Source organism: Onychostoma macrolepis, chromosome 05 (genome assembly GCF_012432095.1).
Source record: "Onychostoma macrolepis isolate SWU-2019 chromosome 05, ASM1243209v1, whole genome shotgun sequence".
Lineage (NCBI taxonomy): Eukaryota > Metazoa > Chordata > Actinopteri > Cypriniformes > Cyprinidae > Onychostoma > Onychostoma macrolepis.
In genome coordinates this window covers 11,951,337-11,975,435 of record NC_081159.1, presented here as the reverse complement: position 1 = coordinate 11,975,435, position 24,099 = coordinate 11,951,337, and the positions used below count along the sequence as shown (strand labels likewise).

At 36.9% G+C, this 24,099-nt stretch overlaps 1 long non-coding RNA gene across 2 annotated transcripts in view; it reads right to left on the bottom strand.

The window, feature by feature from the left end:
- The window catches only part of LOC131540306 (uncharacterized), a 36,509-nt gene extending 17,995 nt beyond the window's left edge, over positions 1-18,514 (bottom strand). For both annotated transcript variants that reach the window (XR_009271242.1, XR_009271243.1), the window contains exons 1-2: positions 17,323-18,514; positions 16,681-16,817 (exon numbers count right to left, since the gene is read on the bottom strand). This is a non-coding gene — a long non-coding RNA (uncharacterized LOC131540306). The remainder of the gene's footprint in view (positions 1-16,680; positions 16,818-17,322) is intronic.
- Positions 18,515-24,099: the final 5,585 nt, after the last annotated feature.

The window sequence follows — 24,099 nt, the reverse complement described above, 5'->3', positions numbered from 1 at the left end:
TCTGGAAGCCATTCCTTAGAGGGGGGGTCATGTCAGGAGTCCGGGTCCTGCGTTTCTCCCTCTCACCACCAGAGGTCACTGTCTCCTGGATTCTATTCCCCAAACTCCACTCACCTCATTATTGATTAATTTGCCCCAGCTGTTTTCCTGATTGCCGTCCCTATTTAGGCTTCCTGTGTTTTCTGTTCGGGGCTCGTTTGTCTCACTTTTGTGCTAGGTATGCCTGTGACTTATGTCTGCCCTGTGCCTTGTGTATGTCTTGTTTTCAGTGGTTGTGTTTACTCTGGCTTTTTCCCCTTCGGGGTGGTTTCATTTGTGTTTTGGTTTATTTTGTAATTTGTAAATAAAGAAAATTCCTTTTGCCAGCATTTGAGTCTTCGTCTCTCCCGTGCCGTGACAGAGCTCTGATAACCCCCCTATAGACAGAAGGATAAATGAAATAAATATGCATAAAGGAGGAGATGGCGAGGAGGAGGGATGCCGAAAGAGCTAACGACAGAAGTGGTAAGAGGCTGTCTTTTATACTTGGATATTGATTGGAAGATTAGATGGGTGTACTCCTCCCGAAATTACGTTAATAACTTTGCAATTTCATGCAAATGAAGATGTTTTTCATCCAATGTCTCCTTTAAAATTAAAATATTATAATCTTAATTGAAGTGATGAAATATTTTGAAAGTCTGACAGTAATCAGTGTTGAGTACTACTGTAAGGTTAACCCTGCCTGGTTTACATGTTTGAAAATGATTAACAGTTGAAAACATTAGAAATTTAGAAAAGTAATCAAGAAATAATCAAATGTAATCAGTTACATTACTTTAATAAAGTAACTGAAAAGTTACACTACTTATTACATTTTAAGTAGGGTAACTTGTAATCTGTAACCTATTACATTTCCAAAGTAACCTTCCCAACACTGTATAATCCAGCACAACGGCAACATCTGTATTGCAAAGTGTATTGCTGTTATTGTTATTTTTAGCGTAGACATACCAATGCAACATCATTGCCTTAGAAACCTATTCAGATATTGAAAATCGGATCTGAACAGTTGCGATACACATTGTGGACAGTCACTCATTTAGATCGATTACAATCGGATGTGCACAAAAATGTTGGGATTTGAACTGATAGTCTGAACAAGGCTTCAGTCTTTTATTTGTATTTTAGACTTCTCAATCAAGATCCCAGGGGCATCTCTGCAGTTTTACGTCATTGAGGGATGACAGGGGAGCATGAATGACCTATTGTTCACCCTCCAACTGCGGGAAAAAATGAGTTGGAGAAACTGAGAGAGGAAGAAAAGAAGAGAGAGAGAACAATAATGACACTGTCTCATCTCTGTCGTCAGTGGGAAACAGGGGCTCAGAGGAATTAGGCATCTTTGGTCTGAGCCATCCTGGATTACACTAGCTTGCCTCTTGTCTGTGAGAACTCACTTGGGAAACAATTGGTGGAACTAATTACAAGTTCAGTTCAGGCAATCAAACTTTGTCTTTGGGTCTTTTGAGGGGGAAAAGTTAGATAAAGAAAGAAAGACATTTATTTCATCTAACGAATATTTGTTATTTTGAAATGTAGGAATTCCAGGAAAGATTATATTGGCAGATATTCAGTTTTTGATTTCTTTTTTGCATTCACTAAGCGACTTTATCTAAGACATGGAGGAGTGAACGTCTCCCTCAGGTTGTTCATGCTGGCTGATGGCTTTTGGCATTTAGCTGTGCAGACAGTAGATTCAGTGCTGAGCAGATGAGGGATCGCCTCCCTTACCGACTGCCAGTGATAAACACGATTTTGATCTGGTTGTTATTAGCACATTCCATGAAGGCTTTTACCTTCTGATTTATCCTGCTTCTCCACATTAAATGGATTAAAAGCTGTCAACCTCATAGGCAGTTCCCTGTCGTAAAAAAAGAAAAAAAGAAAAACCTTGACGTAAACATCTTTAGACAGTGAAATCTGTTTTGAAACCTTAGAGTCTTCATGTGACAAAAAGGAAAGGAAAGCACGGAAACTTGATTTATTTTCTACTTTCGAATATCAAAGCAGCTTAATTTCTTTGTTTATCTTTTTGTCTACGGGTGTAAAATTGTATTTCTTTCATGGTATACAAGATAAGTAATACTGCAAATAAAACACAGGCTTTTCAGCTAAGAATGTGCTACAAGGGACACCGGATGAAGGCAGACGCCTGCTGCGACATAAAAACTGGCCAGTTGATGATGCACTGGAGAGCTTTTCAAAGCCACAGGGCATATTTCAAGGGCAGAGGAATGAAAGCTGAGGTTTCTGGTTTGGGGTCATCAGCGGAGTCAAGAACAAGAATCCCTCATGGAGCTCTGACAGGAAGTCATCATGCATCGCCCAATTATGAGCTTGTTAAGTGTGTGTATGTCTGAGGACGTCTCCCTAATCTGTTTTTGTTATGTTCGTATGGACTACAAAATGCACATGAATATGCTGCGGATGTAAAATTGTGTACAAACAAATGTGTGTGTGTGTGTGTGTGTGTGTGTGTGAGGGGGGGGTTTTTATTTAAAAAAAATCTGTGCTGGTTTTGCTTTCTGTTTAGCTGATTTGATTTCTTTTTAGTGTGTGTTTCTGAAGCCCTCCAGCCCACCCGAATCCCTTGTGACACTTCAAGTATCTTTATTAAGCTATGTAATGTTTGTTTTCTTTAATAAACTATGAAATGTACAGATAAACACCTCGACATCAGAAAGAAGCACTCCTTTTCACTCACTCGTCGCAGCATGATGTTAGTAAAGACCCACGAGATGTTAACTACCCTCCAACACTGTTTCTGCTCCTAAATGTTTACACAAGTGCCATTTTTAAGACCTACCTAGCCTCAGCTGGCCCTGCTTGTTTAAAGTAATATATCAGACCCACCACCTCTTAAGGGCACTCACTGTAGTCTGGGAGAGTTCACTAAGGTTCACCGAGCGTAATGTGTATGTATTCTTACTGTAAATATTTCCTTAGCTGTACATGTGTCATGTGTCTCTTTTTCAAGCAGTCCCCAATACTAAACTGGGTTTATAGGCAGACATACAGTGCCTGTTTCCAATTATTCCAATGGGACAACTTGAGCGTACCATAGACACAATGAGCAGGAATCGTTACATTCATGAAATGAATGAAGCTTTTATTAATCATAGTTAATGACATTTCATCATATACACTACCATTCAACAGTTTGGGCTCAGTAAGATTTTTTTTTAAAGGAATAAATACTTTTATTCAGCAAGTACATATTAAACTGATCAAAAATGGTGGTAAAGACATTTATAATGTTACAAAACATTTTAAATCATGTTTTTTTTTTGTTTGTTTTTTTAATTTTGTTGTTTTTTATTTATCAAAGAATCATGAAACACTGAAGAAGACAATAATAATAAATTGCATTTAAAAATATATTAAAATAGAAAACTGTTATTTTAAATTGTAATAATTTTTTACAATATTGCTGTCTTACTGTATTTCTGATCAAATAAATGCAGCCTCTGTGTATAAACTTCAACAGCAGATATAGAGGTTACACATTATGGTTTATTTGTATATAGAGCATCTCTACCACTATAAATAATATGTGATGTGTGATATAATTTAGGTAAAATAATGACTGTAAGAACAATTAATTTGTCTAATGTTTGGACAAAAGTTCAAAAGGTCTAAAGCTATGTTCATAGTTTTCTTGTCATAGCACATTCTGTGTAATGCCTTGGCAACAAACAGAATTGCTTGTTTCTTCATTTGTAAGTCACTAAATGAATGAATACAAATGTCTGTTTTAAATCAAGTTTTAAACACTCTCTATGTCTTTCATTGGTCGGACAAAGAAATCCCGCCTCAAACTCATGGGGTCAGTGTCATTTTGAATGTCTTACAGTTTACAGTTCCATTTCTCGCCACTAGTGGTGCAGAAATGACACATTTACATTTAGTCATTTAGCAGACGCTTTTATCCAAAGCGACTTACAAATGAGGACAATAGAAGCAATCAAAACCAACAAAAGAGCAACAACATGCAAGTGCTATGACAAGTCTTGGTTAGCCTAACGCAGTACACATAGCAAGGTTTGTTTGTAGATAGAATATAGAAAAAAAGAAACCTAGTGTTTTTTTTTTGTTTTTGTTTTTTGACACTCTTCACCTTTACAGCTCTAAAGATTTTGTCTTATGCCATAGTTATCACACTACATCTTCAGCATCAGTCTCTAATCGCCCAGCAGACGCTATGATGCGTGATTCAGATCTGGGCTAGACTCTCACAGGATCTGGAAATAATAACATCTCCCTACAGGACCTCAAGGTAATGATGACGATAACATGATACATGTGTGAATTCCCTGCCCCCTTCATTCCTGCACAAAGATCATTAACCCCAATGTTGGCTGCACAACACATTATGCCAGCCTGATGCAACCACATGTTCAGTATACATGTCCATACTGTAACTCCTTCTGAAAGTGCAAAGAGATTTTGAAATCTAGTCCACCGGCTGAGATTACAAGGACAGGGTGGAGGGGCGACCGGTTGTGACGGTAATGTGATCTTTTTGGCAAAAGTGAAGGACGATGTGGAATGATCAGCTCCAGTATGCTGGCACCCTCAGCTCTGTGTCATTCTAGATGCCTTCAGAGTCCTGAGGGTTGACAGACAAGAGGAAATGGAGTAATGAAGAAGACATTATGGAAGACTTTATGGGGTGAAAACTCAAACATAGGGTTTAAACAGTGTTCTCTGTATGGGCGGAGAAAAGCAAAACTGAAGATCCACAATGGCAAGTCGCTCATTTTGGCGGTGTCTACTAAGTTGTATAACACTACGTGCCAATATTATAAAATGATCCATAAATTAAGAGTCTGCTTGGAAAGCAGATTTTAGGGTTAGTTACTGGCAGAATAATATTGGATATTAATTTCCTCATCCCTGTTCCCATGTCATTCATCATATTTTGTCACAACTGGACTGGCTTTTCTTTCTAAAGTTAGCATTATTCAGCGGCCCGCTCAGCTTACTGACATCGCCAAAGGTTATTTCAATTCTTTATAATTAAAGGTTAGTAATCTGAATAAATATATCATTATAATTACAAAATTACTCAGAATAACATGCAACAATGAATCATTCACATTAAGGCTAGGAACGTGCATTAGTAAACTAAACTAGTTTTGATTTCATGTTGACATAAAGGAAAACGCCACCGTTTTTCCATATTCTAATATGTTCTTCCCTCAATTTCCCTCTCCCGTCTCAGTGCGTGCACTCAATCGTTCTAGCATGCGGCACCACTATACTAGCGTTTAGCTTAGCATCATTCATTCCTTAGGATCCAAACAGGGATGAATTTAGAAGCCTCCAAACACTTGCATGTTTTCCCTATTTAAAGATGGTTACATGAGTAGTTACACGAGTAAGTATGGTGACACAAAATAAAACGTGGCGATTTTTTAAGCGGATAAAAAAACTATAACTATAATGTATGGCGGAAGAGCACTTCGACCTCGGCGCAGTAATATAACATAGTAATATAACATTATATATAACTACTCATGTAACCGTCTTTAAATAGGGAAAACATGGAAGTGTTTGGTGGCTTCTAAATTCATCCCTGTTTGGATCCTAAGGAATGAATGGTGCTAAGCTAAACGCTAGCATAGTGGTGCCGTGCGCTAGAGCGATTGAGTGCACGCACTGAGATGGGAGAGGGAAGTTGAGGGAAGAACATATTAGAATATGGAAAAACGGTGGCGTTTTCCTTTAAAGCAAACTATAGCTTCTTTATAAGCAGATATTTTCAATTAAAGACTACTGGGGCTTATGTCAGCTATATTTGAAATGGCCAGGTGCTTTGGTTATGTCTTTTCTTTGTGAGTTTATGGCTGTAACAAATATTTATAGTTGAACTTAAGTGTCCTAAAACAAGTCTGCCTTTATACTTCATTGAGAATCCATACAGCTTCTTAAATATTCTAGGCATAATACACCTCACAGAATATTTCCATTCCAATTTGGGATGTCTGAAAGCAGCAAAGGCCACGGAAGGCTGAGATGGAATGAAGCTATATTAATTGCCTCAGTACAAGAATTCCATGAAGATAAATGATTAAGCACCACGAGTTGTCAGGGAAAAAATTATCTTACCACAGTGGAATGTCATCTTCTTCCCTTTGCCAAAAATAGGATGGAAATACTTAGCTGGAAAGCTACATGTACTAGAACAGCTAATAATTTGCTTAAAGAAGCCACATCTGGTATGCTCCTTACAGCTAAGGTTAAGAGACTGACAAAACTAGAGCTCTAGGCCCTTGCCAGGCAGTGGCTGAGAATAGGCCTGAAGTTAAACAAAAATCTTAACTACAGGAAATTAGCCTGTTATCATAACAAAAGCATTTACATTGGCCAACGGCCAGTGTCACACATTAAAACCACTTGTTTACTATTTTTAATAAAGCCAGAAGTTTACATATAAATAGTGGAGACTCTTGCAAAGCAGCTGCGGATTTCAATGGTTTATTTAGAAAAATCTCAGCCAAAAAACTGTTGCACATTCGCAGAACAAGTGCAAAAAGAGTTTGTGGTGATGCTTATCATCAGAGTTGATGATCTTTAGAGTATTACTGCTGTAAACCTACAAACTGACTGAATCTCTCAGCTGTGCTGCAGAAGGAGATACAATTACATCTAATTATTAACATATATAACAAAGTTTGAAGCGGGACTAATGGTGTCTGATGTGGAGGGAGTGTTTGGAAACCTGTTTGAAAGTAGTCATTATTTTTGGAATTCTATTTGGTGCTGCTAGTATTTTAGAAATGAAACACTCGAGCTTTTGAGAAAAAATACTTATTCATTACAAATCTGTCATTTGTTGTACCATAGTCAGGTTTTTAATTCAGTAAAATCTGAGCTGAAGTTTATGCTGAAAGATATATTCAGATATTCCAGCCAACAATGTGGACCAGATTCACCCTGTGTCTCAGCTCTGTGGTTATTAAATCTGAGCTTAGTCACCAGTGCTTGCATGCTGACTTGAATGGTGTGCAAAATAAATGTTGGGACCCAGGGACTGTGCGGCACCCTTGTTAAGACAGAACCCTGCCGAGAAAAGTGTTACGTAAAGGGGGGGAAGCAGCTGGGAACACTTAGAGCAAAGTACGGAAATTAAACTTCAGAAAACAAAGCAAAAAGGTTTTTCTTGTGTTTCCAATTCCACTGGTAAGAAAAAGGAGGACCTATTTCTGCTTCAGGGATGTTAGCTGATTCGTCTGCCAAAACGACATGTTTCTGTTAGTTCCTCGTGATTATTTTTTTTTTTTTTTTTCAAATAAAACAGCTTGAAAAAGGTCAAGAAGGGAGTGGTCAAAATGGCGGGGATGTGACATCATGCCCAATTATCCACTGAGAAAATCAGTTTGCTTCTCAAATCAGGCACCAATCAAATTGCTCTCATTCAGCCTTATCTGAATACCAAGCTGCTTTGATCCCAAGCACACTTAATGGCAGAGAGACTTGCAGCCTCTATCATAATGGCCAGTTGATTATGAATAGAGATCCAAACAATTATGCTTCTCCCATTGGTCTGTTTAACTTAATACCAGTTTTCCTGAACTATTACCATGGTATTATTAACCCCGACCCTATACATCAGCGAGACAATATAGAGTCCAGTCTTCCGGTTATTTTTAACATTTAAAGAGAGATATCAACAGTTGGAAAAGCTGGATATAAACCTAATGAGACTAGTAATTTGATGTAATGTATCTTTCTTTCTGTTTAATTCTCACTGAAACACACAAAACCAATCTACCACACACATTGTACCTAAATTACAATGGTCTGACAGGAGACCCAGAGGAAGTGCATTATACTATCTTACTGTAATCCATGTCTCGTTTTTGGTGGTCTACAACATAGATGAGAGAGGCCTCATCAACATGTACACCCATCTGTCGAATTACTGTAATGAAATGGTTTGCTTCTGGCTGCACAAGCCTCTGTTACCGCATTTCGATTTAAAACAATCAGTGCACCGTTTATGAAAAATAGCCCTGTCTGGGCAGTAACTCAGATTTTTAAGCAGGGTTGTGTGTGAATGTCTTATTTGTTTCCCTCCCAAAATGCCTCCATTATTCCAAAAATGTCAAGAGGCAAACAAACCGCCAGGAGATTTTCGGCACACAACAGTATCTCAGCATCAGAGGAAATGTAAGGCAGGGGACCAAACTCAAAGTACAATCTACAGTCTCTCCTCACTCTCATTTTCCCCATTTTTTTCCTGCTTCACAATGAATTCCAGATGTGTGTGTGAGTTTAAGTGAAATTGAGTTGGTGGTGGGGGTTGAACTTATTTCCTGCGTGTTGTTCACCTATTACACTGCAAGCGAAGGCAGGCGTTGAGAGTTTGAGGAACCTTTTAGGGTGTTTTGGGGGTGAAGGGATAACTGGTGTATAAATAAAAACCATATATACATATAAAAATACATTCATATCGATGTTAAACTTTGTGAAAATAACACCTGAAAGCCCTTTGTGTTCTTTGGCTTCTTATTGTAATACTGAGTCATGCTGTCATACTCATTTCCATTTTGCGTGACCAGTTTTAGCAAATCATTAAGGATTTGAATTCTTGTTTGAAAAGTGAAATAGTGTGTTCCCTAAACACTGAACTAATGTTTTAAATCCAAACTCACAGTTGTGAGTTTGAATCCAATTCACATTGTGTTCTTTCTATTCATTCACCCAACGTATTAATAAAGTTGGCTGTTTTTTTAAAGTTATAGGGTTTGCCAGAGGCTCAAGAGTTTTCCAATGTTTTACTAGTTCACTTTGTAACCTGCCATTACTGAAGCTAAACAGAATCAAATGAAAACTCTGGGAAAAGAGACTTGAAAAAACTACAAGAAAAGAAAACAAACCCTTTTCATTCTGATTTGTGTGTGTGTGTGTGTGTGTGTGTGTGTGTTTGCCATAGTGTCCACATATGTCTGTATTCATGTATATGGGTCAGAGCGTGTGTGGTCTGCTCGCACAGTGCAACCCCTGAAATAGTCATGACTAAAAGAAAAATACTCTCTCTATTTTTAATAAATCTTAAATCCTCTCAGCCTAAGGGCCAGAATGTAAATCGGCGCAGAGTTTAACCATGATGTGTTATACAGAAACAGCCCTTATTGCGAGCATTCAAGATGTGTGCACCTCAGGCTTATTTCAACATTTCTTTGAGTTGCCGACCAATCGGTGTTGCACCTATTTAGGTGTCTTTATATAACATAATAGTCAACATATGTTAGGCTTTTTTATGTTTTTTTTATTGTGGTTTAGTATTTTCAGAAAATGACTAGAGCATTTGAAGTCACAACACAGACTATACAAACAAGTAAAATGTTACTGATGCTTTAAAAACTGATACTTAATAGCAGAGTTATCATTTCATCTTACTGGTTTGTAAATTTGGGTGTCATTAGCATAGCAGTGGTATGACACACCAAATCTACCAAATATTGACCCAATAGGTAGCGTATATAATTTGTTTAGTTTAGTTTAGTTTATTGTCCTTTTGGAAATTCTTTTTGTATCTGTGGCAACCCTTCAGTCATCAACAACAACAATTTACAAATACAAACAAACATCTACATTACAACACATTACAAATACAACCAACAATAAACAACAACATCCCTCTCACAACAACATAATCACTGCCATAGATGTATACTATACTATAGCTATACTGGAGGATATAAAAGATCTTTCTGCTCAGGCAGTCCGTAATAATGGTACCCTATACCTTCGACCAGATGGTAACAACTCATATTAACCATATAGAGGATGTAATACTTCCCAAAGGATTGCATGGCTTTTCCTCACAGCTCAAGATTCGCAGTTTTGTCAGACTGTGTTGCTGTTTACCTGAAATTTTACTAGCCTTATTGAAAATAGTACCACAATTGAGCCCTGGGGAACATCACAAGTGAAGTGTGTTGGCGAGGATGAGTGGTCACCAAGTCTGACAGAAAATCTCCTATTCAACAGGTAAGACCATAACTAAGTACAGTGCCTCTAATTCCAATACAATGTTCCAGACAAGATAGAGAATCCCATAAATGTCAAAAGCAGAGCTCAAATCTAAAAGCACTAAACCCATAGAATTGCCAGTATCGGTAGTCATAAAAAAAGTAGGTTTCAATCTTAGCGTTTCTCAAAAATAAAAAATAATAAAATAAAATGTACAAATAAATAAATAAATGTTTACTTTTCCTAAACCTAATGACCAATGCTATTTCAAAAGATTGTCATCACTTCATAAAAACGATATCTACAAGAGCTAATATTTAATGCCAACAGACACAATGCCACCCTGTTTTACACAGCCTCTCTGATCTTGTTTGTTTGTCTTTATATTTGTCACAGTGGTGCACTTTTGATTTTTACACACAGGCTTCTGGCAGCAGATGCTGGGAGAAGTGGCGAGAAGCAAAATATACTGACCGCCTGCAATCCGTCCGCAAAAGCTAAATATTGACTTAGTGACCTGTAATCAGATTCATACACATGACAGAATGGAAATAAACACCAACATGTGCACTTCGCCTCTAACTGCCAGCAGCCCACAACAGAGGGAGAGTGCGGGATGCTGGGAGAGCGAGGCCGCCTGAAGCTGTCTGTAAAGTTAATCTGGTAATGGGTGCAAAGGAATGGGAGTTAAATTATCCCATTCATTGCATGTATAAATATACATGCAACACTGTACGTCAAGGTTTTTTCTGCTTTCATTTGTTCACTTTAGCATATGACGGATTGAATTTCAATGTCATTGTTGTCAAAAAATTCATGACATGTCTCACAGTTGGAAACTGCTGGCTGTGAAACACTGCTGCACATGTGGAGTCATACACAAGCTGTTATGTGCTGCATATTCTTTAATGTGTGTCAAGTGTTTTTTTAAACATTAATCTCTGCTGATTATACATAACCAACATCAGAACAAGGGGTTTAGTGGTTTTATTCATGCTCTTTGTTCTTTATCGATGGACAGATTTTTGGTGCGATATCAGGTGTGATTTCATTGAACTTCACAATTGCCCGTCTGGCAGAGAGAAAGAGAAAAAGAATGAGAAACAGTTGTCCTATTCTTAGCAGACTTTCATGTGGCTGAAATCTGCATGACTGTGAATTATTCATTATCGCTTCATTGAAGTGAAGAAATTAAATATTGCTTCAACACTTGATAGCAATGTCAGATTCATGAGTGACTCGTTGTTTGAGCCAATTCTTTTAGAAGAACTGGCTGAATTGGTTCTCAAATTGTATACTGAATGATTCTTTTGTGATTCAACCAACACTCTCTCATGGCAAATTGCAACTTTTATGTTTTAACAAATTGATGGCTAACTCATTTGAATTTGTACAATCTCATTCATACATTTTCATACGATCTGCATATGCCCTACAGATGGTTAATTTTAGGGATGGGGTTGGGGTGGAACTTCATGCTTGCATTTATTTTTTTATTTTTTTTCTAAAAATGGTAGGTTTTTGTACTAGTCACATCATGCAAATTCATATATTCATATTCATTTTATCATGAGATTGGGTTGATTCAATTGTATAATGATTTAATTGTCTGGTCGGCGTGAAACCTCAGTCAACAACTCACTGAATCTGTTGTGCAACTAAGAATGAGCCAAAAACCATGAACAATGTCTTGAATGTGCCGTCTCATCTGTTTGACTGGAACCCATCTCTCTTTAAATATATATTTTATATTTTAAGCAGAAAGATGAACTATATCAAATAGCATGCTCAAAATGCATAATGCTACTGCAGAGCTCCTCTCCATGCATCGAGACTTAATTGTACTTCTAAATGCTGCCACTGATTATGATTTCGGTTTACCCTGCCACACCACCAGAGAACATTTCCCAAGATTAATTCTTAATCCAGATGTTCATGAATTGTGATTTGGGCCTGTGCACTTTTCCATCTGCTCTTAATTCATTTTCCTTTATGTCTCATATGAATTGTACACCCGTAGAACTGACGTCCAAGACCTTTTATCACATGCCAAAACATTAAACGATGAAAGAAACAGAATCTTTTATCCAGATTGTTTTGTTTTGAATTACAGTGTCTCCAAGTGCTGGTAAGAATTCACTCTGTGTTAAGGCCAATAGATGGTGTGCTCTGAATGTGTAGATGAATGGCGTAATGGCTTTTGAAGTGCTGAGTTGCAAGTGTGCAGGGTTTTTAATGCAATGTATCAGGAGCCCCAAATGGACTTAGTAGAGAGGAAGGCTGATCATGTGACACAATCAAACCATTAACATTCTGTCTTCTAAGAAATCTGGAACTGGTTTAGCGTAACCAAAAGCAGTCAAACTTTGACGTAACACACACACCTTTCTGTACTGAATAAAGGGGGACCAATTAAAGATGCATTTTCACTACAAACAAAATGTTGCCTCCTTGCTCTGAACGGCTCTAATTGGTGCCTGAGTAAACTGTTGGCCATACAGTGAGGTTTCTTAAACAGACCCCATTTTAATGGCCCATTTGTCTTGCATCGACACTAGCATGTTTTTGGCGGGACTGCACATGAGAGCAGAGATAGCACGCCGCTGACGCCAAGCACAATCCTGAGTAAGTGAACAGACTTTTCTGGAGCTAATTAGAAGGGGATTGAGGCTAATCAAGCCCTGGGTTCATAGTCAAATATGACTGGCCTTTTTGGCCTTTGGCCCCAGTGTTGCACAAGCAGAGGATACAAAAAACTATTTATGAAGTCGGTGAAAACTATAAAAAGCCAGAGGACAAGGGTATGATCTGAATCCTTTGTAAGATCTTCTTCAACAGAGACCACCAGGCAAAATTAAAGTTTTTAAGTTATTATGCTCATTATCACATATTCTTCTGGTGGTTATTCATTTCTTGGCACCCATTTTAGATATAATAGTCCTCCTTGGTCCGTGGTTAAATTGGTTAAATCTGTGGGAAGTTCTGGCTAATCCAGAATCATGTCTGAACTATAATAATATTGTTATTGCTCAGTATCAAGAAGAATTATCAGAAGATAAAGCTTGATAGGAAAAAATAAATAAAAAATTACTCATTTAGCAAATTTATGAGACCACAAATGTGCATGAGAGCATGAAAAACAATTAAACACATAGATAAAGCATTGATTACACATGTAATTATCATCATTTAATATTCATTTTTCCCAGCTCTTTGTTGGGAAGGGAAAAACATAGAAGCTAATTTGATTTCTGAACTCAAAAGTAGTTTCCCATGAAAACTTATTTTCTGCTTATTCTGTGCTGCCATAGAAGTCCACCTGTTGATATCATCTACCTGCTCATCTGTTGTCCTTCTTGGAGGATTTTAGCATCTAATGCATTATCTTGCAGTGTCACTAAAAGCTTCAACAGTGTAGCTTAATAAACTTGGATGTCATGTGGCATACCCACATAATTGCTATACTCATGTTTGTTTCAGTGCCCTGCAGTTATTCAATCTGCAATAATAACAGGTTTTGATGTGTGTAAGCTTGGCCATATTTGAGAGGAGGAAAATGATTTTAAAACCCCTAAAGACTCCAGAGCAACCACAAGATTACTTAGAAATAACAAATTGACACAAATGAAACTGAGATGACGCTTTAGGGGGAATGTCAATGTCACTTCTGAGATTAAATGGTAATGTATGGTGCATTCAATCTGTTGTTCTGGTTGCTTGATCAGTGTTTAAGTGATTAAACAATCTTCTGTATGTGTAAGTGGTTAATGATATTGAACTAATTAAAGTCATTCAAAGATGAACTTTGGTTAATTCTTAAAATCCCCTAAAAAGTACTACTGCACTACATACAATACTACTGAAGTGAACTGATTGCAAAATGTGTTATTGTATTGTATACATGCATTATTGTTTAAAAGTTTGGGGTCAATACATTTTTTAGATGCTTTTGTAGTAATATTAATCACAGTAATATTACTACAATTTAAAACTATTTTATATATTTTAAAATGTAATTTATTTCTGTGATGACAAAGCTGCATTTTTTAGCAGTCGTTAGTGTCACATGATCCTTCAGAAATCATTCTAATATGCTGATTTGGTGCTCAAGAAATATTTCTTAGTATTATCAATGCTGACAACAGTTGTGCTGCTTAATATTTTTGTGGAAACTGTGATAAATAGGAAGTTCAAAACAACATTTAATTGAAGTAGAATTGTTTTTGTGACAGTGTAAAAGTCTTGAATGCATCCTTGTTGAATAAAAGTACTAATTTCTTTAAAAACATCTTACTGACCTCAAACTTTTGGACAGTGGTGTATATCACTAAAAAACATGAAATGTGCATTAATAATAATAATATGATAAAAAAATAAAAAGACTATGCAAAATATGCATTAAAAAATTTACTTTGAAGATAATCTAAACTAATTAATCCATTATAATTATCTATATAACATCCATTGTATAAGGGTAAATATTATATAGGCCTAGCTTCCCAATTAGCTTGAATAGCTCAGTGATCAGTTTAGGCCATAAGGTCATGAGTAGCTATTATCTCTTTCTCAGGCACCGTATATTTGACTGTGTAGTCAGAGCTGTCAGACAGGCCGGGAGGCCTCATTGTGAGGGATTACTGCAATTAAAGGGGGAAAAAACTGATGGAGAGGACCTAACAGAGACCCACAATCAGCCTTTATTCAGTGACTGTCTCACTGTATGGTCAGTGGCTTTATGTATGTATAATTTAGACTGAATTCTTTTTCTATCTACAGTTTTAGGTCAACACACGTTATGATCCAATGTACAGTGTTTTATTATCAACATTCTCACTCTCTGTGAACCAGCACATTTTGTTTCAGCATTTCATGCAAGGGTCTCTTGGTTTTGGAAAAAACAATAAATAATGAATAAAATCTGTTACTGTTGACTCTACTTAATTACACTGGCTTATCTTAATCTTAGTTTACAAATACTTCTGCACTGGACTCTAGTATCAACAGAAACCCATTCATGAAAATCCCCATTCAGCAACATTGAATAACTATAATCTAAAGGTCTTCTGACTTCCCTGCGTCTCATTTTAGCACAACATGATGATAAACGGATGTTTACTGTACACATTTACCGATTTGCTATTGTGAAAGCAACAGTTGTTCTTTGCAATGAAGCCTGCTGAACTATAAATTAAAGGACCAGCACTCTTCCCAAAGACTGGAATGGAATTAACTTGAATGCTATAGTGTTTCACTTTCCATGTCTGTCAAATGCCTTAAAATGAGTTTTGCAGCCAGACAAATGTCTTGGTGACAATGTGGCAGCTATCGGTCCGTAATCTCATAAATGAAGAATCTTGCATTTGAAAACATAAAATTTTTGTGGAAATAAATTAGGGACATTGTTTAACTTAATTCCTTACTAAAAATAATGATTTTTGGAGTGTTAAAACACATTAGTACTTGAGTCTTCATTTCTTCCTCTTCCAATCTCTTGACTTGGATGTGGTTCTGTGGGATTCACATATGTAAACAGCAATGTTTCCCCACATTTTACTCTGTAAACCCCAAATTTGTCAGCCTTACAAGCTATTTATTGTGTGTGGAGCCTTAAGGTGCAGTAAAGGAAATGTTAATCACACACCAGCTTGATGACCAGATGTAGTTAGCGGCACAGACAGAGTTTAGACCAAGAAATTCTTCTGTGAGCATTGCAAAAGCTTAATGTTCTGAACTTGAAAAAAAAAAAAGCATTACAGTTTCCACAAAAATATTAGCAAAATGGTTTTCAGCATTTTTAAAAATAATAAATGTCTCTTGAGCACCAAATCAGAATATTAAATTATTTTAGAATGGCTGCTGAGAATTTACAATACATTACATTTAAAATATATTAAAATAGAAAATTGTTTTAAATTGTAATAACATTTATCAATACTGAATAAATTTAAATCAGAACTTAAATAAATGCAGCCTTGGTGAGCATAAGAGACTTATTTCAAAAACTATTTAAAAAATATCATTATTCCAAACTTTTGCCCGATAGAGACAAGAGAAAAAAAGTGTCAAATGGTCTATGCGTGTCTGATGATTCACACCTGTAGGACAGTAAATCACAGAGGTCAGAGAGCCTGTGATATCTGTATTAGCTGCTGCATATATAGGGCCTGTCTCTACAAGCTCATCTCTCTCTACCTTGTCCTTGCCCTTATAGCTGGTTTTCCCAAACAGGAAACTCAAATGCCTGCTGAGGTGAAGTGGCTAATTCTCATGGGATCAATCCCAAATCACGGTCTAACTCCTTCTCCTTGAATCCCATGCTGTATTTCAGATTTTAAACATCTGGACAGCTTAAGTAAAGTAACAGCCCTGCCATCTCACCACTCAGAGGCTTGTAGTGAGATCATACACAGATCATTATCATACAGTCTAGACTCCAGTATCAAGGCTACTCAACATCTACAAACTGGCCTTTAAAGTAAATGGTTTAGGGCTGGCTTTGGATTTGGCTCTGATATAACACGCTACATCACCTCTGTTGTGTAGTTAAAACAAATCATTCCCATACAGGAAGCTTGATGCACGGAGAGCTGAATAATGTTAGGAATGCAGATGATGGCGAGCGAATAAACAAACAAACAGCAAGCGAGCTATTACCTTCGGAACTTGTTGCATCATTAGCGGCTCACGCGTGAGTCGGTCTGATTAGGCTTTGACACGGAAAATGTGAGTGCGGAGGAAGAGGAGGTATTTCCAGAGCCTCATTGATGTATCAGGTGCAAGGCAAATCTCCACTGTGAGGAAAGAAAAATGAGGCATTATTACAGCTGAGATGTTAAGAGACTTTCTGGTTTTATAGCTTGCCAACGTGTGTTTACAGCACCTGACCTGAGCTTAATCTCAAGCCTAAAATGAAGAAAGCATAAGATATAGTTTGAAAAGTGATCACAAATGACCCACCTTTTGAAACATCAAAGTTACACAAACAGTTAAAGTGTGACACACTGGACTAAATGTGATCTTCTCATGATCTTAAAAACGTTTTGATCTAAATGCTTATGCTTTCAATGCTTACACATTCAATTAGATTTACAACTTGAATTCCGGAAATGTTGGGACGTTTTTTAAATTTGAATAAAATGAAAACTAAAAGATTTTCAAATCACATGAGCCAATATTTTTTGTTCACAATAGAACATAGATAACATAACAAATGTTTAAACTGAGATATTTTACAATTTTATACACAAAATGAGCTTTCTACAGGTCTCAAAATAGTTGGGATGGGGGCATGTTTACCATGTCGTAGCATCTCCTCTTCTTTTCAAAACAGTTTGAAGACGTCTGGGCATCGAGGTTATGAATTTCTGGAGTTTTGGTGTTGGAATTTGGTCCCATTCTTGCCTGATATAGGTTTCCAGCTGCTGAAGAGTTCGTGGTCGTCTTTGACATATTTTTCATTTAATGATGCGCCAAATGTTCTCTATAGGTGAAAGATCTGGACTGCAGGCAGGCCAATTCAGCACCCGGACTCTTCTACTACATGCCATGCTGTTGTAATAGCTGCAGTATGTGGTTTTGCATTGTCCTGCTGAAATACACGTCATCTGGAGGGAGCATATCTTGCTCTAAAACCTTTATATACCTTTCAGCATTCATAGTGCCTTCCAAAACATGCAAGCGGCCCATACCGTATGCACTTATGCACCCCCATACCATCAGATAGGCTGACTTTTGAACTGAACGCTGATAACACGCTGGAAGGTCTCTCTCCTCTTTAGCCCGGAGGACACGGCATCTGTGATTTCCAACAAGAATGTCAAATTTGGACTCGTCTGACCATAGAACACTTTTCCACTTTGAAACAGTCCATTTTAAATGAGCCTTGGCCCACAGGACACGATGGTGCTTCTGGACCATGTTCACATATGGCTTCCTTTTTGCATGATAGAGCTTCAGCTGGCATCTGCACATGGCACGGCGGATTGTGGTTACCGACAGTGGTTTCTGGAAGTATTCCTGGGTCCATTTAGTAATGTCAATGACAGAATCATGGAGATGAGTGATGCAGCGTCGTCTGAGGGCCCAAAGACCATGGGCATCCAACAAAGGTCTTTGGCCTTGTCCCTTATGCAAAGAGATTTCTCCAGTTTCTCTGAAACTTTTGATGTTATGCACTAGTGTTGTCAAAAGACCCGGTACTTCGGTACCAAGTCGGTACTAAAGAAATGAAAACGTCACGGTACCAGGTTTTTTGAAGTACCGGTGGTACCGAGTACCCGTTCGACCCGGTTCTTGGCGTATGATTTCCGCGATGCAGAAAATGCGGACGGAATCTCGGAATCCAGTTATAAAAACGGAATTTACAGTTTAACGCGGAATGTCACGGAATTTGTCAAGGTAGGTCATTACACTTAGATCAAATCGCGATATGGACCAGTATCTGCAAATATTAAGCCGCAAAAGTCGATTCAAATGTGAATCCTGTATGTTCTGCGAGTCTCTGTGTGAATGAATGAGCGGCAGAGACCCGCGGTTTTGTTACTATACACTGAAGCGCCAGTGACACTGCAGTGATTTCAGCATCTGCCGTCTCAGTGAGGAAATAAATACATAAACAACATCTCCAGAACTGCTCTGAGAGTCACCTCACGAGCATTTTACCGTTTCATTGAGTAAAACCAGCGTCAATTTAAATGTATTCACGGCAACCCTTCAAAATAAACGTCCGGTTTAACTAAAGACTTTGTACCATTAGGCTACTATTATTTAGTAGAATGTATGTGATAGGCTACTGCTACTACTGTTGAAAAAATTTATAAAACTTTATTTTTTAAGAAATAATCACTCAATATTTCTTCCATGTTTTAGTTTTAATTTTAATAGTAGCCTAAATCCCCTTTATTTACAAAAAAAAAAAAAGTTTAAATTTCATTAATTAAAAGACAAATTAAATTTGGGTGAAATTTGTTTACTGTTTTTCATACTTTTATTACTTGCGGAAAAACTTGAAACACAATTTTAAATAAGTATAAAGAATGGCATTGATTTTTATACATTTTATTTTTGTTTGACTTTATTAATTTAAAAAAAATTTGTTTTTTAATTAGCATGTTTTTGTGTTTTGCTTTGGTACCGAAATTGGTACCAAGAACCGTGGATTTTCACTGGTATCGTTACCGAATACAAAAATTTTGGTACCGTGACATCCCTATTATGCACTGTAGATTATGAGATTTGCATAGCCTTTGCAATCTGACGTTGAGGAACGTTGTTTTTAAAGTATTCCGAAATCTTTTTACGCACTCTTTCACAGATTGGAGAGCCTCTTCCCATCTTTACTTCTGAGAAACACTGCCTCTCTAAGACATCCCTTTTATGCTACAGACCTGATGTCAATTAACTTAATTAGTTGCTAGATGTTCTCCCAGCTGAATCTTTTCAAAATGTCTTGCTTTTTCAGCCCTTTGTTGCCCCCGTGCCAAATTTTTTGAGACCTGTACCAGACATCAAATTTGAAATGAGCTCATTTGCTGGATAAAAGTGTAAAATTTATCCGTTTAAACATTTGTTATGTTATCTATGTTCTATTGTGAATAAAATATTGGCTCATGAAATTTGAAAGTCTTTTAGTTTTAATTTTTATTCAAATTTAAAAAACGTCCCAACATTTCCGGCATTCGGGTTGTAATAGCCAAATTAAATAATAATAATAATAATAATAATAATAATACAATTATGAATTGTGTGTAAATGAATTTCCATCTATAATAATAATAATAACAACAATTATTATTATTGTTGTTGTTGTTAATGATGATGATAGTTTGTTATTTTGTTGTTGTTATTCATTTGTTATTGTTAGATTTTAATAGTTGAGTAGAACCACATAATTATGCAACAGCCAACAAGTGCCCAAGTGCAACTCATTCAATATGGTTAAAAAAAGGTATTTTTATCCATTTATTTGTTTTAGTCATTGAATCCTTCCATTTGTATGATTTTTTTTTAATTACTGCATTTTAAATGAAAATATATACACAGAATTTTAATTTCAAATACAATAATAATATAGAATTTTTGACAGGTAGTGTAAACTGATTGACATTTGAAACAGAGATGCTAATAGAGAGAGAAACAGCTGTCCAAGTCAAACTGTCATGAACACATTATTTTAGGCTTATGGTCTCTTTGAAGTCCTGTCAGTCAGAGTGTGAATGAATAGCCTAACTCCTCCACACCAGCTGATTCCTTCAGACCCTTTAGTGCTACATCTGTGATCTCTTCCTGTGATGTCTATGTGAAGAAAAACTGCTAAATGGCTGTAGGAATCATTTATTCATTTAATGGTTTAGATGTAATCAAATCCATTCTAATTTAGCCACAATGAAGAAAAAAAAGAGAAAAAACTGTTGTCTGTACAACGCAAGGTGTTTTTAATAAATAAATAAGCACTACGTATAAACAGGACTTTGGATTCTATGTGTCTTTAACGGTTTTGCAGTCTCAGCACTGCTCCCATTCATTGCTGAACTCAATGGTTTATCTCGAGCGCCATCTTGTGGTGAAAAACAAATTAAAGCAGTTTTAGGGTGTTTTTAGGGTGTACTAAAACGTTAAAAAATTATCTGTGTGTAACAATAAGTTACATTAATTTAGTAAAATTAACAAGTAGACTATGTTTGCTTTATTATCATGCATTTTGGTCATACAGTAAATGTCTATGAAGCACTGACTGTAAAATGCACATATATCTCAGAATTTTCCCCACTAAAAGATAAAAAGCAGGAGTCTTCAATCAGGTTGACTTAAGTGTGCAAATACTTTTTGGCATTACTGTATACACATGCATATCTTTAATATGCAATTTTCCTTCTACACTTTCTTCCATGTCTTGAGGCAATTACTGCAATGTTTTTCTTTATACATGCTTTAGAAGCTTAGACATGTACCCCAGTGCACACAGGAGACCTCAATTAGACCGATAATTAGGCTGTGCTTAAAGACCATTACTGCGATTGGTGCAGGTTGATGAAGAATAGCGGCCCCACTGGGAGGAAACATCAGCTGCCCGATGCCAGGAGGGTTCGGATGAGGGATGGAGAGAAAAGGGGCAGCACAAAGACCCCAGGCCTGATAAATATGACCTCTCTGAGGGGCCCACAGCTTCCCCTTAAAGGCATAGTTCCCCCCAAAATAAAAATTCTGTCATTTACTCACCCCTAAAGGGATAGTTCACTCAAAAATGAAAATTCTGTCATTAATTACTCACCCTCGTTCCAAACCCGTAAGACCTTCGTTCATCTTCAGAACACAAATTAAGATATTTTTGATGAAATCAGAGAGCTTTCTGACCCTCCATATACAGCACGGTTGCTACCACATTCAAGGTCCAGAAAGTTATCAAGAATATTGACAAAATAGTCCATGTGACATCAGTGGTTCAATCGTAATTTTATGAAGCTATGAGAATACTTTTTGTGCGCAAAAAACTAAAATAACTTCATTCAACAATTCTTCTCCTCCGCATCACCCTATAGCGCCATTTTGGAAAGTACCACCAGTGTTGCCGAGTTAGCGGTTTTCCCACGGAATTGGACTACTTTAACACTGTTGCCACGGGTTGTTTTTTATGTCCACGGGTTGAAGCGACCTCAATAACGTGATGCATGTATGTTCTACGTCATCAGCACCATGCGCATACGTTGTTTACATGCAGGAAAGCACGTGCATGCCTTGTGGTACTTTCCAAAAACATGGATTATTTTGTCGATGTTCTTGGTACCTTTCTGGACCTTGCATGTGGTAGGACCCTTGCTGTCTACAAAGGGTCAGAAAGTTTTCAGATTTCATCAAAAATATCTTAATTTGTGTTCTGAAGACAAACATGTCTTATGGGTTTGGATTGACATAAGGGTGAGTAAGTAATGACAGATTTTTTTATTTTTGGGTGAAATATCCCTTAGTTGAACATAAAAGGTGAAATTTTAAAGAATTTTGTAAAAAGTCGGAATACTATCAGGATTACATTTGTTTCATTTAAAACTGTATTTACCTTGGCATAGTTAAATAATAACAGTTCTGTACATGGAAATGACATACCTTGAGCCTAAAACACCATAGTTTCCTCCTTCTTATGTAAATCTCGTGAATAAAAAAGACCACTGAAAAATAGGCGAATCAGAACATAACACCGACTGTGAAGTAACAGTCGGGATCACTAATAGTTACGCCCCCAACATTTGCATAACGTCTACCCGCCCATGTTCTAGGCCAGCAGCCAGCCAAACCATCAGAAGTTCTGCAGGTATTGTGAAGAAACAAGCGAGGACAACAGCAAAAATGGCACATAGTGGAAATAAATGTTATGTTCCAGGCTGTGCAGGGGATGTAAAGTTAGCTTGTTAGCAGTAGTCTGTTGCATTACAGTACATAAGATTTCACTTACCACATAAAGAGAGTAAGGAGAGATGACTGAGGATGATGGCGAAAGATTTACAGATCTTGAGCACCACTGACAAGCATCTGGGGCCTCATTTATAACCGTTGCGTACGCACAAAACCTGCCCTGAAAGAGGGGTATGCCACTTTCTACGCAAAAGGTGGGGATTTATAAAATCAAACTTGATGGTAAAATTTGCACACCTGCACGCAAACTCTGACCCATGCGTACGGACTCTTTTTCCGGGAGTGAGAAAATTAATGAAGTAAACAACGATTTTAAACTCTGTTTTCATGTCGATAAACACATTTGCATTAAATATTCCCCTCTCATAATGTAAATAAGCACTGAAATTACATAAAGTCATTATGCAGAAGTTAAACAAAAATTAGGCTATATGAATTTAGACATATTTGTAGTGAATGTACTTGATCACTTTTCCTGAGGCATGCTATGTTTTAATGACAGCGAGGAGTGCTATAGATGCACAATAATTCAAACACAGCTGGACTCAAATGAAGGTGTAGAACCATCTCAAGGATGATCAGAAGAAATGGACAGCACCTGAGTTAAATATATGAGTGTCACAGCAAAGGGTCTGAATACTTAGGACCGTGTGATATTTCAGTTTTTCTTTTTTAATAAATCTGCAAAAATGTCAACAATTCTGTGTTTTTCTGTCAATATGGGGTGCTGTGTGTACATTAATGAGGGAAAAAAAAAGAACTTAAATGATTTTAGCAAATGGCTGCAATATAACAAAGAGTTAAAAATTTAAGGGGGTCTGAATACTTTCCGTACCCACTGTATGTCCCTCATGATAGTATTTTTCATTTTGTTGTGGTAGAGCCTCAACCCTGAGACCTCGACTGAGGGGTGTGGGGCTGAATTTAGTGGGAAAACACTCTCATAAGACAAATCATCTGATTTTGTTCTCACACCTCAGAACGAACTGTGAACTGTGTCATAAAACCACTACACGATAACTCTGGTTGGGAACCGAGAATGGTTTGTTTTTTTATTGCAATATTTTAAACCATGACCATAGAAAGGCAGGTACATATCACTTACATCAACTCAAAGTTGGGTTTAAAAAAGTTCCATGTTCTTTTCAATAAAAAACATACAGTGTAACCAGACAAGTCCGATTCAAACGAACAAATGACTCTTATAAGCTGGTGAAATGAAAACATCACAACCAGCGTATTGCAATTCTTGAACAAATGACTCTTATGATCTTGTTCTTTTTAGTGAATCGAAAACATCAATCGAAGAACGAATAATTCTATGCTGGTTCTTTCTAGGGAAACAAACACACATACTACTGTGCGACTTATTGTATTTATATGGCATCGTGCAGTTAAAGATGTCAAAATTAAAAATAATTCATGAATTGTTTATTTTATGTATAGTTAACTCCACTTATTGGGTTTCATTACAAAAAAAGTCAGTAAACGCACCTTTTTCAAGAATTCTTTTAAATGTGCTCTTTCTTATTGTTGCTCAATGAGAAGGAAGATGCCACTAAATACAGTGAATTCAGAAAGTAATGCATTCAGTGTTACATCCAAACAGTAATCTGATAACAGATAACACACTGAAAGATCACATCCACAGATAAGCACACTTATTAT